Here is an 18,393-nt window from a genome sequence, read left to right as displayed (position 1 = left end):
ATCTATCTATCTATCTATCTATCTGTCTGTCTGTCTGTCTGTCTGTCTGTCTGTCTGTCTGTCTGTCTGTCTGTCTGTCTGTCTGTCTGTCTGTCTGTCTGTCTGTCTGTCTCCATGTACAATACACACACACACGCATTTATTTCAGAAATATTCTCTTTTTTCAAGCACATTGTACTTGCAGCTACTCAATCAAAAAAGTAAACACTATTTCAAAAAACAGAAATTTATTTATATGCTTTGGGAGGAAATAACGTTTTAAAAAATATGTCATTAAAAAATAACCTTCATCAATAGTTTGGACTGAAAGATACATATCTAAAAACTTAAGTCTTCCTTAAACTCGGTGAGTTTCCTAGTATAGAACCTTCTCTTTTTTACAATTTACATGCATGAAGGGATCCCTATTGTGTACCACCTGGCTCCTTCTTCTCCCTTTTTTACAATGTAAACATATTTGATAGTATCAGGATTGGAGCTATTTAAAAAAAGGGTAAGGGTAGTCCCCTGTGCAAGCACCAAAGATTTTAAAAAAGGGTAAGGATAGTCCCCTGTGCAAGCACCAGTCGTTTTCAACTCTGGGGTGACGTCGCTTTCACAACATTTCCACGGCAGACTTTTTATGGGGTGGTTTGCCATTGCCTTCCCCAGTCATCTACACTCCCCCCCCCCCAGCAAGCTGGGTACTCAGTTTACCGACCTTGGAAGGATGGAAAGCTGAGTCAACCTGGAGCCGGTTACCTGAACCAGCTTCTTCTGGGATTGAACTCAGGTCGTGAGCAGAGGGCTCTGACTGCAGTACTGCAGCTTTACCACTCTGCACCATGGGGCTCTAATGGTAAGATACATATTCACAAGTATGCAGTCAAATTTAAGATATATTCATTGGTTGGAGAATCGTTCTGGCTATGTTTGGTTGCAAGTTCCATACCCTTGTGACAGCAATTAGAGCTGGGGCTATGCAGGGAAAAGGGAGGACTTGCTGAGACATATAAAGCAAGTCTGCTTACGCTTCAACTCATTTGGGTCAGTATATTTCCCACACCTTAGTCAGGCAAACTCAGGGATTGCACAGCTCCCAACATACCCCATGGTCCAACATCTCAGCAACTACACATTTCCCTAGAACCTGAAGAACCAGCCTTTGAGGAATTTCTCCCAGCACACTGTATTGCAATTGGTGTCCAGAACGGGTTAAAAAAAATAAGATTGTAGTAAACATAAAAAAGCACTGTGCCTCATCAACTTGAACACTGACTACACATGTGTGCTATCCTGTTCTACATCATGAGCTAGAAACAAGTTTTTAAAATAGAAATTATGCTTAATGCATAATACACCCAAGCATTATGACAAATCATAATTCTTTGTTTCTTACTTAGCATCAATCATGCTACTTTGGACAGCCTGTGATGTTTGGGAGGAGCTTTTGGCGAAGGGGACTGATACTAAAAGAAAGTCCCTGTGCATAAGCAAAATAGTGCAAAGCACTTTAGATCCTAGTGACAGCCAGGTCAGCCAAACCCACCAAATAGTAGGAAGACAACAGTCAGTAAATTTGAGGCAGCACTAATCAGCGCAGACCCCATATTTCTGTGGCCATGCTAAACATGGCATTAGTGTTATTCTTCTAAAGTTTTCAGCATGGCATCATGCCTTTCAGTACATTTTAACCAAGTCATCCTTTACAGTCCACCAATATGTGTGTGTGTATGTAATAAGTGCTGTCAAGTTGCTTTTGACCTTTGGTGAACCTCCCTATGAATTAATGTCCTCCCAAACATCCTATTGTTAACAATCTTGCACAACTCTTGCAAACTGAGGGCCATGGCTTCTTTTTTCCATCAATCCATCTCATGTTGAATTGTCCTCTTTTCCTGGTCTATTCAACTTTTTCTAGCATTATTGTCTTATTCAGTGACTCTTGTCATATAATATGACCAAAGTACAATAGCCCCAGTCTGGTTATTTTAGTTTCTAGGGGCAATTCAGGCTTGATTTGATCTAGAACCCACTAATTTGCATTTTTGGCAATCCATGGTATCTGTAAAACTTTTATCCAATACCACATTTCAAAGGACTCAGCTTTCTTCCTGTCAGCTTTCTTAATTGTCCATCTATCACACCAATATATACTAGTAAGAAACACTATGGCATGACTTAACTTGATCTTGGTCCCCAGCAATATATCCACCACATATCCATCATAAAACAAACAAATCTAGTACCTTCTAGACCTGCCACTGAAATTCACTTAAAACAACTCTGTGTGTATGTGTGGTGTGTCAGATAGTGAATATTGTAGTTCTAGCTTTTCCAAATTATATATATACTCATCAATATTTTTTTAATCAGGTAAGGCAAAAGCAAAGTAATTCTATATATAGCTTAAAGAGCATGATGCAGTGTGGTCTAGAGTGAAATAAGCAAATCTTTTATATATAATTCCCCTTTCATCTTGGCAAATCTGAGCTCCCTTATTGGTTGGGACTGGGTGGGACTGTGGTGTATCAACCTTTGGCCCATCAAACCATCAATCAACTGCTCTTGTGTCCCATTGGCTGACTCAGTTCTCCCTCACCCATTGGTGGCCCCAGGACAGATGAGGATTGGCCCTCTGGGGAAACTGCTAGGCAGTGGCTGCTGCTAGGCAACTAATCTTGCTTCTCTTAGTAAAAAGCAACCAAGCTTGGTTCTCTCAGTAGAAGTCAGTGGGGGAGGCCCTTTCAAGTCCTATTTTGACCTTTAAGGAAGAACTCATTGGTTGGCTCTGCTCCTGTCTTCCACCCAAGTGACTGTTGCTAGGCAGCCATGCTGATTCTATCAGTAAAAGGCAACTAACCTTGGTTCTGGCAGTTGCTGCCTTTCCCTAGTCTCCCATTGGCTAAGCTTCCTGTTACACTGCTTTGCAGAGGAGAGAAAGAAAGCCTTCCATTGAATGGCTGAGGGATGGAGGAGGATGGAAGGAGCCATAGAGAAAGCCTTCTCATGATTGGATGAGGGAGGGAGGAGAAAGGAAGGCTTTCTCTTGATTAGCTGAGGACTCCCTTGATTGTCTGAGGTCTCTTCCCTATCCTCCTCTGGGAAGGAAGCATCCATTGATGGGGGGGAATGGTGTCTTGTCACAGTAGGCTAGATACAGAGAGAGAGAGAGGGAAAGCAAGAGAGAGATTAAAGTCAACATTATCAGAGAGAGACTGGTGGTCTGAAAGGGATCGTTAAAAGGCTTCTGGGGGAGAACTCACTAGGGCCAGTCCTGACTAGGGCTGCCAGTTCCAGGTTGGTAGGAAATCCCTGGAGATTCTATGGTGGAGTTTGAGGAGGGTATAGGAGTTAGGGCTTCAGAGCAGGGTCTGCCAGACCCAGGTTCTTGCTGTAGAAGCTGATTGGGTGATTTCAGACCAGTCACACACTTCCAGCCTCACCTACCCTCACAGGATTGTGGTGCAGATCAAAGTGGGGAAGAGGAGATTGAGGTAAGCTTCTTTGTCCACCCACCACTGTGGAGAAAGACTGTATTTTTCCTATGTAGAGATTGCAGGGAGGGGGAAGGCAATGGAAAGCTGAAGTAAGAGGAGCAGATAAAGGGAAGGAGATAAAGTTGCCAACTCCAGGTTAGGAGATTTCAGGGTGGAGCCTGGAGATGGTGAGTTTGGCCATTCATGCCACCCATTTCCTCCTGGGGAACCATTGCTGCCAATCTCCAGGTGAGGGCTGGAAATCACTCAGATTTACGACTGCTCTTCAGATGGCACAGAGCAGTTCCCCTTGAGGTGTGTGGAGGAGTGAATGTCTTCACTTGGGTGGGTGGGAAGGCAGCAATGGTGGGGGCACTTGCCCAGAGCCTCTTTCCAGAGCCCATTGTATTTTATTCACAATGGGTATTATCCCTAATATGAGAAATATTTATGTTGGCATGGGATTAAACATGAAAATACATGTGCTAATGGAAGGGATCCAGGGCCTTGCATAAAAGCAAGCAATTGCCAATATACACAGACCAGATGGACAAATAGAGCCAGAACAAACTGGAATAGGCAGATGAAATTTCCACTAAATTTGGGTGCTTAAGGCTCAGAAAGCAGAACAGGAAATGAAATGCCTCCTGTTGGTTTTGCAGTTGCAACCCCCTGAATAGGAATGACCTGGGAAACTGTCCTTCCACTTGCTCATCAAGTCCACACAATGCTGGGTATAGAATTATATCGTACTAAGATATGGGCCAGAAAAACTTGGCAGAGTCTGACTGAGGATTCCCTAAATTGCTTTGAGACTAAGCTGCTGGCAGCAGGAAGAGAAGGGAGGAGATTTATACTGTCCTGAAATCCAAATAGTTGTATATCAAAACAGCTGCTTAGCAGAAAAGAAGGAAAGGGCAAAAGATGTGTTTAGAAAAGCAGTCTTGATGCTTGAGGCATTTCATGCAAAACAGTGGATTCCAGACTAATTCAATGAATGTGTTTATGACATTTTCCACCCTCCATTGTTTTCAGTTAATCTCAGTAGGCAGAAGTTAAATGCACATGGTTTACTTATTCTGCTTGCTACCACACTGCCAAAATTGTTTAATGATGTATCATTTGTCTAATCCCATTGTGTTTTTGTTCAGCCCAATATGCACAGTATATCAGGTATACTGGGATGATTCGCTAACAGGGTCTGACTGCTGTGTAATAACCTAGCCATTTACACATTCCTCAAAATACATCTTTGCAAAGTGCTGTAGATTACTGTGACATACCAGCAAGAGCTAATCCTGTAATGCAAGGCATTTTTTTTAACACGTCAACCTCCAAATGTGCCAAGCTGTTAGTAGTTACTTTCATGGTTGTAGATGTACAGCATGCACTGCAAATATTTGAATCTCTTAACATACAGAGTTGGATAGATTTATTCTGATCAGTGGGCATCAGCAGTTCTTCACTTCTTAGGGTCCTGCTACTTTAAGCATAGTTTTAGCTGGATTCAGCATTGTGGTTTTTCTGAAATCCTGTAGAATATTTATTGGGGAGGGGGGGGTTCATTATTGCTTAGGTGCCTTGAGCCTGCTTCGGCGGGGAGGGCGGGATATAAATAAAATAGAATAATCTTTTGTGGGGGGGATTACAGTGCCATTCTCAATCCTGAGTATAGCTATCATTTTCTTGTTTCATTAGGCATAACAGGAGCTAGAGCCTGCTTCGGCGGGGAGGGCGGGATATAAATTAAAATTTATTATTATTACTATTATTATTATTATAGAATAATAATTACACTGACTTTGGTGTCTGGAAAATTAATGTAAATACATTCAGCAGGAAAATACAGAAATGAATTACCTTATCTTTAGAAAGTGCTGTCCAGTGCTGAATTTTGTTTTGATTGTAAAGTTGTAAATTTAATGAACATTGTATTTTGAACCAGCCTGAATGTTCTGAGGAGCTGTTATATGGCAGAAACATGGCATTTACATTTAAAAACCAAGATATAAAAATAAAATTGAGTCTTTTTTGCCTAAACTACATGGGCTAATAAGTGATTTAAGTAATATACCTATATAATAAAGAGCCACTATGTTTGTTAAGTAAATTATTTTAGTTCTATAATGTTCAACAAATTTGTATGTAGACTTTCTAGTATGCCAGCGTTGAAAGTGAACAATGTACATATCTGTACATGGTAAATATATTTTCCCAAATCCAAATGGACAAGCACTGGCATGGAAAAAAGAAACGTGCATAATTTTGTTTGATGCCTCAATTCCCACTTCCCAAAAGACATGGAGATATTCTGTCAAAAGAGTTTGTATCTTTAGCAATGGGAGCTAATGCTTTAAAAAAAAAACCCTGCAAGAAATGTTCTAATGGTATAGTCCATACAATATCACCTAGCACAGCCCTTCTTGGGCTGCTACGTGAAAGGCAAAACAACAACAACAACCCTTTGCTATCCTGATAGTGGCAAAAACATGCTTATTTATGTCATATCATGCTTTGTGGAAAATTCCATTAATTTCATAACAGGTGCATCTGCAGTCCCTTGGTTTTCTGAGAACCTCAGCTGGCCAAAATGCATGTCAATGAGAGCCAGTTTGGTGTAGTGGTTAAGTGCGTGGACTCTTATCTGGAGAATCAGGTTTGATTCCCCACTCCTCCACCTACACCTGCTGATGTGACCTTGAGTCAGCCACAGATCTCATAGGAGTTGTCCTTGAAAGCGCAGCTGCTTTAAGAGCTCTCAGCCCCACCTACCTAACAGGGTGTCTGTTGTGGAGGAGGGGGAAGGTAAAAGAAGATTGTGACCACTCTGAGATTCAGAGTATAGGGCAGGATATAAATCCAATATCTTCTTCTTTTTCTTTAATGTAACTCCTAAGCTTTATTTTATCCATGAGCTGTATAGTGCAGGCTATCCCAGCCTTGTTAGATCTTGGATGCTAAGCATGGTCAGTCATATTTGGATGGGAGACCTCCAAGGAATACCAGGGTCTTGATGTGGAAGCAGACAATGGCAAACCACCCCATGGAGGCACTATAAATCTTCTGTGAATCGACAGCAAAAAAAGGGCTTATTTTGACCTCCTTTCACTCTCTTAAGTGGCCCCATGGTGCAGAGTGGTAAAGCAGCAGTACTGCAGTACTGTGGTCTGAACTCTCTGCTCACAACCTGAGTTCGATTTCCGTGGAAGCCAGATTCAGGTAGCTGGCCCAAGGTTGACTCAGCCTTCCATCCTTCCGAGGTCAGTAAAATGAGTACCCAACTTGCTGGGGGGAAAGTGTAAAAGACTGGGGAAGGCAATGGCAAACCAGCCCATAAAAAGTCTGCTGTGAAAACATTGTGAAAGCAACATCACCCCAGAATTGGAAATGACTGGTGCTTGCACAGGCGACCTTTCCTTTCCTTCCTTCACTCTCTTAACTTGTTACAGACACCTCTTTTCCCTTTAATAGCTTTTCAATCAACTGAAAGTTGTTTCTTGGATAAAACATAAATATACTGTTCTTGCCTTTGGCTTTCTTTTAAAACATTATTTTTCAAACTACCTTAATTAAATCCTGAGCATTGCACCCTTCCCTAAACATTCTGGGATTAAGCAGTTAGGTCACAATTTTGTGATGAATACTTGATTATAATTTCAATCATCACATAATTAGCAATGGCAATTATAATTCTTCAAAAAGAAGTTTAATTGAGTAATTCAGAATTACCAAAGGCTTCATTAAATGTAATGTGGGCCAAAAAAACCAGGTAGTAGCCAAGAAGTGAACTCAAGGATATATTGTTTACAAATGATTTCAATGTCATTTAGAAACAGGGAACACAGAGAGAAATAGAAAGGATGCTGCAGAAAATCCAGTCCTTTTAGAAGGATTCACATTTATTGTGTGAGATAGCTTAACAGGACTTCCCACTGCTAGATATTTGAGAGTGGTTAGCCCCAGGTGTTCCAGTAGGACCATTTTAAAGGGAGGGTTATGGCTCATGTGTCTGACTAGTCAGTTTAGGGTAGATGATTTAAAATATAGCAGATTTCCTTTTCAAATGTGTCAATTTCAACAGTGTAGCTTATATTGGACTTCCCAAAACAAAGTGCAAAAGACTTCTCAGTGGTTTTCAAGACCATAAATCACTGTATCTTTCCAGACCACCTATCTGGGCTGCAATTGGGAGGCATCATTCTGTAGTGGTTCCAGTTCTACCTGGAAAGTAGATTTCAGAATGTGGTGCTGTGGAACTGCTGCTTGGTCGCTTGGACTTTGGGGTCCTACAAGGTTCCATCTTGTTTCCTATTCTCTTCAGCATCTACATGAAACACCTGGGAGAGGTGAGTGGTTAAAAGCAGCAGACTTTAATATGGAGAACAAACTGTCTCAGTCCCACCTATCTCACAAGGTGTCTGTTGTGGGGAGAGGAAGGGAATATGATAGTAAGCTGCTTTGACGCTCTTTAAGGAAGAAAAAGGCTGGATATAAAACCTTCTCTTCATCTTAAAATTTTGGGCTGAGAGATGGCCAGCTCTATTTTATGCTTTCAGTGGATCTTAGAGAGGCTGTAGAAACCCTGGAGACAGCTTTAGAGTGGATGCAGGCTAATAAACTGATGTTTAATCCCAGAAGATGGAAGTGCTACTGGTAGGCAGAAGGCCTGACTCAAAATTTAAAGTGTCACCTACTCTGGATGGGGGTTGCATTCCTCCCCTAGAAGGAATGGGTTCATAGTCTGGGAGTGCTCCTGGATCCAGGCTTACTGTTGGATAAGCAAGTGGCAGCTGTGGTCAGGAGTGCCTTTTACTAGCTTTGACTGGTTAGCCAACTGGGCAGAAAAGTTCTGATCACTGCATGTGTATGCCCTAGTTACATCTAGATCATATTACTGCAATATGCTCTATGTGGGGCTGCCCTTGAGAAATGTTTGGAAACTTCAGTTGGTACAGAATGCTGCAGTCAGGTTGTTCACTGGAGTGGGTGGATCATAGGAACCGTATCACTCCACTCTTGTCCTATCTACACTGGCTGCCAATTTGTTTCCCAAAAGAATTCAAGGTGCTGGTCTTGACCTTTAAAGCCCTATATGATTTGGGACCAACATATCTGAAAGACTGTTTACTCCCCTATGAATCTACCAGACCACTATGGTCATTTTCAGAGGCCCTATTTAGGATGACCTCACCTTCTGAGATTAGGTAGGTGGCAACCCAGGAGAGAGTCTTCTTGGTCATGGCATGAAACTCTGAACTGTCTCCCCAGGAAAATCTGTCTGTCCCTTCTGCTGCCATCTTCCACCAGCAGGTATTGACTTTTCGTATTTCATTTGGCATTGCCTCAGCGATTTCTTCCTTCATAATCAATGTTTTTATTGCTGTTTTTCTGTTTTGCATGTTATTTTAACTTTGTTTTTAAAATTGTTTAATTGTGTGTTGTGGGTTGATTTTAATGGTTTTAAAATGTTTTTATTATGTATGTTTTATACTGTTAGCTGCCCTATTTGCCCTTGTACAGCAGAAATGTGGCATACAAATTTTGTAAACAAACAAAAGATGTAAATCTTCATAGAGAGTCACTGTGATTGAGCATGCCTAATGTCCGCTGATCTATCTGATCACTTGGTCCACTATAACTGGAGGCAAAATTTCTAGATGGTGGCACACATGCACTGTATACAGTGTATGGTTGCTAAAATTATTTAAATTAAGATTCTTATAGTAGAATTGGCAACAATGTAGCAAGGTTAGGGTTTGTAGAATCTTTCGGGCTCAAGTGCCATGTTCTACTGGAGAAAGTTTTTCTTCCAGACGTTTCATTCTTGGCTGGAAGAAAACCTTTCTCCAGTAGAACACGGTACTTGAGCCCGAAAGATTCTACAAACCCTAATGATGTTACCAGCCGTGAAAACCTGAAATCTTTGATAATGTAGCAAGGATTCCTCAAGGACCAGTGTGGTTGTGTGCTGAACAAAAATAATTCAGAGGTCCATCTCTACAGTTCAGCGGGTTTGGGCCACTTCAGTGTTCAGAGCACAACTTATCTAGCGACTCCAGGAGGAAAAGCAAATGTGGAATTTTTTTCAAAAAAGGCAATGGTCCCAGGTCTTTTATTGTTTAAGGGATGCCTGGGGAATATGGTAAGACCAGGGAGGCCAAAAGCAAAGCAGGTGTCAGCTGTTCATTAGAACTTTATGCTGGGGGGTATAGTGGATTTCGTTTAGTAAATGGGAAGATTCTACTGACCAAGATGATCCCAGTTAGGGCTAAAGGTGGTATCCTATCACAGTTGCTCAAATTTCAATAAAAGGTTTTACTGAAAACCCTGAATTTAAACAACACCTGGAGATGACAACAGGTATTGTTATAACTTTAGAGGCAGAAATTAAATTTGGCAGATGAAACACATGGGATTTTATGAAAATCTCAAGAAGACCTACAGAGAGTATTAATATTAAAATATTAGAAGTGACTTTGAGCAATGTACTCATTTAGAGCAGGGGTGGGGAACCTCTGTCCCAAGGGTCCTTGAGGTCACTTGGTGCGGCCCTCAAGGATTGCTGGACTGAACCGAGCCATGTGGCAGCTTCCCTGGCGTTACATCTATGACAGTCTTAATGATGGTATGTGCCAACTCTGAACTCAGATTGTGCCTTTCCTCACCAGAAAGTGAAGAGAGCTGGAAGGGAGAAAAGTGCAGCAAGGAGAGAACCACTTTCTTTAATTCAGGGGTATCAAACATGTGGCCCAGGGGCCAAATCAGGCCCCCAGAGGGCTCCTATCAGGCCCCCAAGCAACTGGATGTCATCTGCTTTCTTCTCCCTCTCTCTTGCTTCCATTTGCATCACAGCTTGCTTCACAAGGCTTGCTCAGGTGCACAGGACCTACAGAGCAAAACCTCTATTGGCTGAGGCTCCTCCCTTGGAGAGGAAGGGTGGAAGGCAGAGCTTGTTTTTCCATGCTCTCTCAATCGCACAGTAGAGCTACTGAGCCAAGTCTTTCTCCCTTCTATTGGCTGAGGCTCCTCTCCCTGTCCTCTGGGAAAGGAAGGAAAGATCCACAGCTTCCTTTGCCCAGTTCCTTGGATCCCATGGGAGAAATACAAAGAAAGCACATTTAAGACCAACAACTGCTAATGTTTTAAGCATATTTTAAGTTCTTTTTTAAAAAAAATCTTTAATTGTGTTCCTCTGTGTCCTTTATAAAGTTTATATCTTTGCTACCTAATTTTAAATAGGGATACATACAGCCTGGCCCGACATGGCCTGGCCCAACCTATCATGGCTCGGCCCAACAAGGTCTCATTTGTATCAGATCTGGCCCTCATAACAAACGAGTTTGACACCCCTGCTTTAATTACGGCTTGACAATTAGCGCTTTGTGATATGCAATATTCCCAAATTCATTTGGCTTGTGCCAGTTTGCATTGTCTTTCTTCATCACAGAAATGAGATGACAATCCTAGAACAACAACATGAGACTATTTCCATTTCAGCTATCCTGTGCCTCTTCTGCTATTTTGACAGGAAAGAAAGATAGGGAGTGAGTGGAGAAGAAGAGAGCCAGTGAAAGTGGAAGGTGCTACCAAATATGCCTTTGGGTCATCAGAATTTTAAGGCTTCTATTTCAAGTTCTTTCCCCCCCCCCCTTTCTCCTTTGTATTAACTCATTCTTCAACAAAAAGGGGCTTATCTTGAAGCAGCAATCAGATAAGTGACTGAGGAAAAAAGACACCAGCCTTTCACTCTTTTTTTAAAAAAAAAAATATTCAAACTGGATTTCTGCTGAAACTTATACTCCAGGTAGCACTTGACTGTCTTCTCAAGTTCACCTCATGATACACTAGGGATTGCCACTTTTTAATTATCCAGACAAAACAAAGCACCAGCATTAATAACATGCCAGAAGAGAAAATAGCTAGTAAATGACTTAAACATTAAAAGACAAGTCTGACAGGAACACTCTGCTAAATGTGACAGAAGCTCCAACAAGACTTGTGTGACGCAGAACTCGAGCCAGGAAAAATAATGGCAATGAGACCATCTCCAATTTGCCTGAACTTGAGTTTCCCTGTATGGGCTGGATTTACTAAAAAGTGTCCCCAGTCTATAACAACTGCAGATGACAAGTACCATATTCAAATAGACATTCCACATTATTACACAGAATAAAATATCTCTTCTAAAGTAGTCCTTCTGTTATAAGCATCATATGTGCATTCATCTACTTCTTTCAGAGATATTGTTTATTGTATTGTTTTATTCATATGCAGAGGTAATAAGTTAATTAGCTGAATAGATTAGTTAACTATAATTTGTTTAATGGGGTGACCTTACATGTCATAGCATCCATCAATATTTCTCCCAATACTAAATATCAGCTATGTTAGTGGACAAGGGGTTAGACATCCATACCCCTGAGAGGGGAAACATTAAATCCCATCTTGCTGAATGACTTAATGGAATTGTGTACAAGACTCCACTTCCTAATTCTACCTAAAAACCTCACCCTAATTATCTGTTCAGGAGGATAATTCTGCAGAATCCTTGTGAGCAAGTTCAGCCATCTCTATAAATTACTTTGTTTCTTATTGGGCAAATTCAGTGAACAACACTAAGCATAAAAAGAGATATAGTAAGAAAGTATGATGGGTTTTCTTCAATATATCACAAGATTTTGTCTTATTAAAAAGTTCGAAGGCCTCTGCTGTTGGAGGAAAAAAACTGCTTACTGTGCTTTAAAGTGATACTGATAATTTTGAAATTCCTTTCAGATTAGAATGAAGAACTAGTCCTGAGTTTGAAACCAGCTTTGTCCTTGCATATCTTTCTGTGTGTAAAAAAGACTCTGTCATCTTTAAAGGTCTGTTTAATGGAATTTATCCATATTATGGGATGGGAGGTTTTTAGAGTTTTTATACATTGTAAGTAGATAATAAAACCTCGGGGGGTTCTATGTAATCTAAGAGTAACTGTTCCCTTCTGTGCCTCAAAGACTCCTTTCCCCCGTTTTTGCCTCTCCAAATGACACCTGGATATGAAAATGGATAAAATGGATAAAAAGATAAGGCTGTTTGAGTGCTTTTATCCTAAAAAGGGAAGCTAATAGGCAGCAACTTGCTGTCACAGAGGCCTGATGTTGTACCTGGTTTTAGATGAAGCAGGTAACAGCAGCCTTGACCTGGTGATTTGTACAAAGCCCCAGGACAGATTTATAAGTAGAGACACACACATACATGTGTGTGTATGGAGAGAGAGGGAGGGAGAAAGAGAACCAGTGACTTCCTTCTGCCATCATTTTTGAAATGGAAAACACAGAGAGGAGAGAAGTCAGAGCACAGACAGACATTTTTTAAAATCATTCTAAGATTTCCAATTTAATTTAGAATTTAGTCAAAACAATAGATAACTAATGGACTCTAAGAAAGAAAATGTACACAGCATTACATTTTTGCATTTCCCTTCTTCATACATTTTCATGTATGTTTTCTATTAAAGAGAGGAACATAATCTGTTCCCCCTCCCATTTTTTTGCAATAGAATGCAGAGAAAACCAACCAATTGTTATGAGAAAGGCTGCTGTTTTCATGTAAAATAAAATACGTTTCACCTTGTTCTCCAGGGCTCCAAATTGCTAAGCATGTGATGTGCTGTCACACTTATGCCTGACTGACTGGTTACAGTGCCTCCTGATCTATATGTAGAGGAGAGAATTTGTCACTGTGCATAAGCAGAAAGATCAGTCAGATACAAGTGATAGATCTGTTCCTTGTCTGGATTCGTCTGCTGCTATATTAAGGAGGCTCAGCAGCTGCCAAATCAAATTCTAAGCCTAGTTTTGTGGTTAACAAAACAGAAAAAGAAGTAGTGATGTCCTGATGTAACCACTTTGGGACACAATAACTGTAGAAGCAATAAACATATTAGTCGTTTTAGTATGTCAAAATACTCTAAGCAGCCCATGCCTCCTAGCTCCACTGTAGGGAGCCCAATGTCATTGCTTCATCTTCCTCAATTCACTGTAGTGCCTGCATAAAAGGGTTCTTAGCATTGCATAGAGAGGTACCAGAATACAAATAAACATTCACTCTTCTTTTGATTTATTCTGTGTGAAAGAGGCTTCTTCAGGCTGAAATAACCATAGACTTCTATGGCTCTGTGGTATTCTATGGGATCCATTCAATGCAGGCTACCATCTTAGAGAGGCACAAGATACTGCATTATCTGAAGGACTACTTATTTTGCAAAATAGTCTTGCTGCGAGGTCTCATTCTGTGTGTGCAGCCTTGTATACTTTAAGTGCTATATATAGTTTACAATACAATCCTATGTAGAGACACGTACAAGAAAGGTATGAAGAGGTACATGGCAAGAAACAGTCTGCAACACACTAGAAATACTTGTCAAAAGCCAACTTTGGCTGTGTTTGTTTCCAGTTGACTAAATTAATGTCATTAAGACACTACCAACTAGTGCAATAGACAAGGGAGGGAGATGTCCAGTGCTATGGTTGACTATTCCATCCAAATAACTTCCACACCCATCCGCTGCTGAATAAATTGACATCCACTGTGAGAAGCATTTTAACAATCTATGCATTCTGCTGTATGTAGTGACTGGAACTATAAGGTTCCAGCTCATCCCCCATGCTTTTCAACATCTCTGTAAAGCTGTTAGAAGAGGTCATCAGGAGATTTGGGCCAAATTGCCACCAATACAAGGATGACAGATCTATTTTGAACTTCCAAGAGAACCCAGGGAGACTGTGAAAACTGTGAAAAGGCACCTGGGGCAGTTTTGGGATTTATTCATTCATTTATTCATCATATTCATTTTTTATATTGCCCATTCCCTGCAAGCAGGACTCAGGGTGAAGTTTCTATGTTATCCCCTTGCCACACATGAAAAATCAAGACTAGTGGGAAATGATCACTTGCAAGACAGTCATCAACCAAAACACATTAAAACAACATATCACATAAAATAAAACATTAAACTTTACAATAAATTTCAATTGACAATCCAATTTAAACAGATGGTGGTCAAAAATTTTCCAGAAGTGCTACTGCCTGCAAGGGGGCGGGGGGAGTGAGTAAGAATGCCAGCTAGGGATGGATGCTGTCACTGTCCTCAACTAAATGCCTGGTGGAACATTCCTGCCTTACAGGCCCTGTGGAATTCATCAGGTCTTGCAGGGCAGGTATGTTACTCGGCAGAGAGTTCTACCAGGTTAGGGCAAGGGAACTAAAGACTTTGGCCATGGTTGAGGATACCTGGATATCTCTTAGGCTGGGGACCACAAAAAGTGAGGGCTAATGTGCTAAGCATTATGAGAGCTAAACAAGCAAAGACGTTTTCCTGACAAAAGGAATGTACTACTGGTGGGAGAAAGATTTGACCCAGGAACTGGGGTATCTTCTGTTCCGGATGGGGTTGAACTCTCCTAAAGTAGCAGATTAATAAGGCTGGGCATGCTGGACCAAGGCCTCCTATTGGATAAACAGATGGAAATAGTGGCAAGGGGTGCCTTTCACCAATTTTATGGGCAGCAAAGATCTTGCCACTGTGATGCATAAGATGGTAACATCTAGATTAGATTACTGCAATGCCTTTTACATGAGGCTATCCCTGAAAGCTGCTAGAAGCTACAGTTGGTACAGAATGCTGCAGCCAGGATGTTGACTGGAGTGGATTGTAAGGACCGCCTCACTCCAGCCTTGTTCCACATACATAGGCTCGAAATTTGCTTCCATGCTCAATTCAAGGTGTTGTATTGAATTTTAATGACCTATTTGGCTTGGGACCAGCATACTTGAAGGACTGCCTTCTCCCATATAAATCTACCTGTCTACTGTGGTCCTCTTTGCAGGTCCTAATTTGGGTGACCTCACCATGTGAGGCTATATGGGTGGCAACCCAAGAATGAGCTGTTTTGGTCATGGTGCTATTGAAATGCTTTCTACTGCAACTCATTTTGCAGAGAGATTCATCTGTCTCCATTTATCATTAAGTTCTGTCAAAGAATTTGAAAAAAAGGGAAAATTACTATGCTTACTATAAAGCTGGAAAATGAATGATATGTATTAGCTACTGAAATTTTTTGTACTGTTTCAATTATTAGTATAAAGTTAGCATAGACAATAACAGAGTTGTATTAATATAATTAAGGTTGTTACAGATAATATATTAGCATAAATATAGTTACATTTTGAAACAATGCTGTATTTTATGAAATAATGACATACTTAAGATCATGAAAGTTAACTTTGACATACATATGAATTTATTTTATCATTATATATAGATGTCATGGGTTGTTTATTGTTATTTGATGGGTCTTTGACCATATTAAATATTGATTGATTGACTTTAACATTATCTTTTTTCACTTTTAGAAATGCTCTTAAAATACACTCATTTAAATCTGACTATGATAACTGTGGTAGTACTCAGATGTATTAGAATATGTAATGAAATCAATAATAATAGTAACATGATAATAAATATTAGGTTTTAATAACAAGCATAGTATGTAGAAATTACTGAACATTAGGTATTGGGTTATGTTTTATGCTTACTTTGATGCTATTTGTCCTTATTATGAACAAATAATAGACAAATATGATACTTATAATTCCCCCTTCCTTTTTTTCTTTTTTGTACCCCATCTCAATTCATAATATTTTTTAAAAAGTTCAACAAAATAATAACACTGGTGCCTTGAAAATTTATAAAGGTATAATTAATAAAACTGGACAATCTTTGATGCATCTAGTTTTTAAATGGGTTTTTCTAATTGTTAATCATTGTTTAATGATTAACAATTAGAAAAACCCATTTAAAAACTAGATGCATCAAAGATTGTCCAGTTTTATTAATTCCTTATCTAAAGAACTGCACACTAAAAAAGGGTTTTCCAAAATTTCAGTGGGATTCCCATCTTTTGTGACTAATCGAAAGCAATCTTCAATAGAACTCCCAGTCTGGAAATTAAAATCACCAGCAAGTATAAAGTGGTGAAGATATGCAATAAATTGTGTGAGAGTATGCACAATAAAGCATTTGTTTGAGATCTAATAAATACTGTATAGTCTCTTTGGATATAGAATAGATGAACTCTTTGGATATAGAATTAGAAAAGTGAGACGGGAACTAATGTTATGCAATGCCAGGTCCATTAATAATAAGACCTCTGTCCTGCAGGAGTTCCTGATCGAACAGGATATGGACCTGGCTTGCGTGACCGAGACCTGGGTGCACGAAGGGGAGACGGTAGCTCTCTCCCAGACCGTTCCCCCGGGATACTCGGTCTTTCACCAGTCACGGACTAGCGGGCGGGGGGGCACTTTTCATATGAGAGGTTTACTCCTTTAGGGCTCTTCCGGCTCCAGAGATCCCGGGTGTTGAATGTGTTGGCCTGATGTGGGATGTTGGGGAGGGGTTGGCGATCTGGCTGGTGTACCGACCGCCTAACGCACCGGCCGGCGCCTTACCATCCCTGGTGGAGGCCGCGGCGGGCTGGGCGTTGGAGCACCCAAGGCTTTTGGTCTTGGGTGACTTCAATGTCCATGCCGATGACGCGGCATCCAGCCAGGCGATGGACCTGGTGTCATCCATGGCGACACTAGGACTCTCCCAGGTTGTTACAACACCCACTCATCAGGCGGGACACATGTTAGACCTGGTCTTTGCGGCCGGAATATCAGTGACTGATATTGCTATGGAAGCAGTGCCATGGTCAGATCACTTTGCCCTCAAGGCCCGTATGGAGGTATCACCCAAAACCCGTTTAGGCGGAGAGCGTATTTTAGCTCACCCGCGGAGCCTAATGGACCCGGAACGGTTCCTAACGGCTCTACGGGATACCTGGCCCACTGGTGATTCCCTGGATGGTCTGGTAGAGTCCTGGAACAATGGGCTCTCCAGGGCCATCGAGGAGATCGCACCCAGGCGCCCTCTGCGCCCCCGCCCGAAACCGTCGCCCTGGTTTAACCGGGAGCTGCGGCAACAAAAGCGGGGGCTCAGACGACTAGAGAGGCAATGGCGGTGTACTCGAGACGAAGTGACCCGAGCATCTTATAGAGAGAGTTTGAAGGCCTATGAGATGGCAATCAAATCCGCAAAGAGAGCATTCTTTGCGGCTAAGATTGCATCCGCAACTTCGCGCCCGGCACAATTATTCGACGTAATTAGAGGACTTACTACGCTGCCGCAAGGCAGGTTAAATTCTACTGAATTGGAAATAGGCTGTGAGGCTTTTGCGAAATTTTTTGCGGATAAAGTCGCATCACTCCTCCCCAACCCCCCTGCCAGTTTGGAGACAGTTAGCGAACCTGAGGCCCCGAGCCTGTCCTCGGATTATATACTGGATGGCTTTGACCCCCTCAGTCTGGAGGAAGTTGACAGGATTCTTGTATCTGCTCGCCCAACAACTTGTAAATTAGACCCATGCCCTTCCTGGCTTATTAAATCTTGCCAGGGGGACCTTAGATATCCCGTGCGGGATATCATAAATAGATCCCTAACGGAAGGGCACTTTCCAACGCCACTTAAAGAGGCTGTGGTCCGACCCCTCTTAAAAAAGCCATCTTTAGATCCGGCCCAATTGACACACTATCGGCCGGTTTCGAATTTGCCCTTTCTGGGTAAACTTATTGAGAGGGCAGTGGCGAAGCAGTTACAGACCTTCCTGGATGACACTTCCGTCCTCGACCCATTTCAGTCCGGCTTTCGCCCGGGACACGGGACGGAGACAGTGTTGGTTGCCTTAGTGGATGACCTTCAACGGCATCTGGATCGGGGTGGCTCGGCGGTGCTGATGTTGTTAGACCTGTCGGCGGCGTTCGACACGGTCGACCATCGGCTACTGACGTGCCGCCTCGCCGACGCAGGGATTCAGGGGTTGGCCTTACAGTGGCTTTCCTCTTTCCTAGA

The 18,393-nt window shown here is 41.6% G+C and overlaps 1 protein-coding gene across 1 annotated transcript in view; it reads right to left on the bottom strand.

Annotated features, from left to right (window-relative positions):
- RORB (RAR related orphan receptor B) overlaps positions 1 to 18,393 on the bottom strand; it is a 204,608-nt gene that overhangs the window by 144,994 nt on the left and 41,221 nt on the right. The gene's annotated exons all lie outside the window — the stretch shown is intronic.

This window comes from Heteronotia binoei, chromosome 4 (assembly GCF_032191835.1).
Source record: "Heteronotia binoei isolate CCM8104 ecotype False Entrance Well chromosome 4, APGP_CSIRO_Hbin_v1, whole genome shotgun sequence".
Classification (NCBI taxonomy): Eukaryota; Metazoa; Chordata; class Lepidosauria; order Squamata; family Gekkonidae; genus Heteronotia; species Heteronotia binoei.
This window is presented reverse-complemented; position numbering and strand designations above follow the sequence as displayed.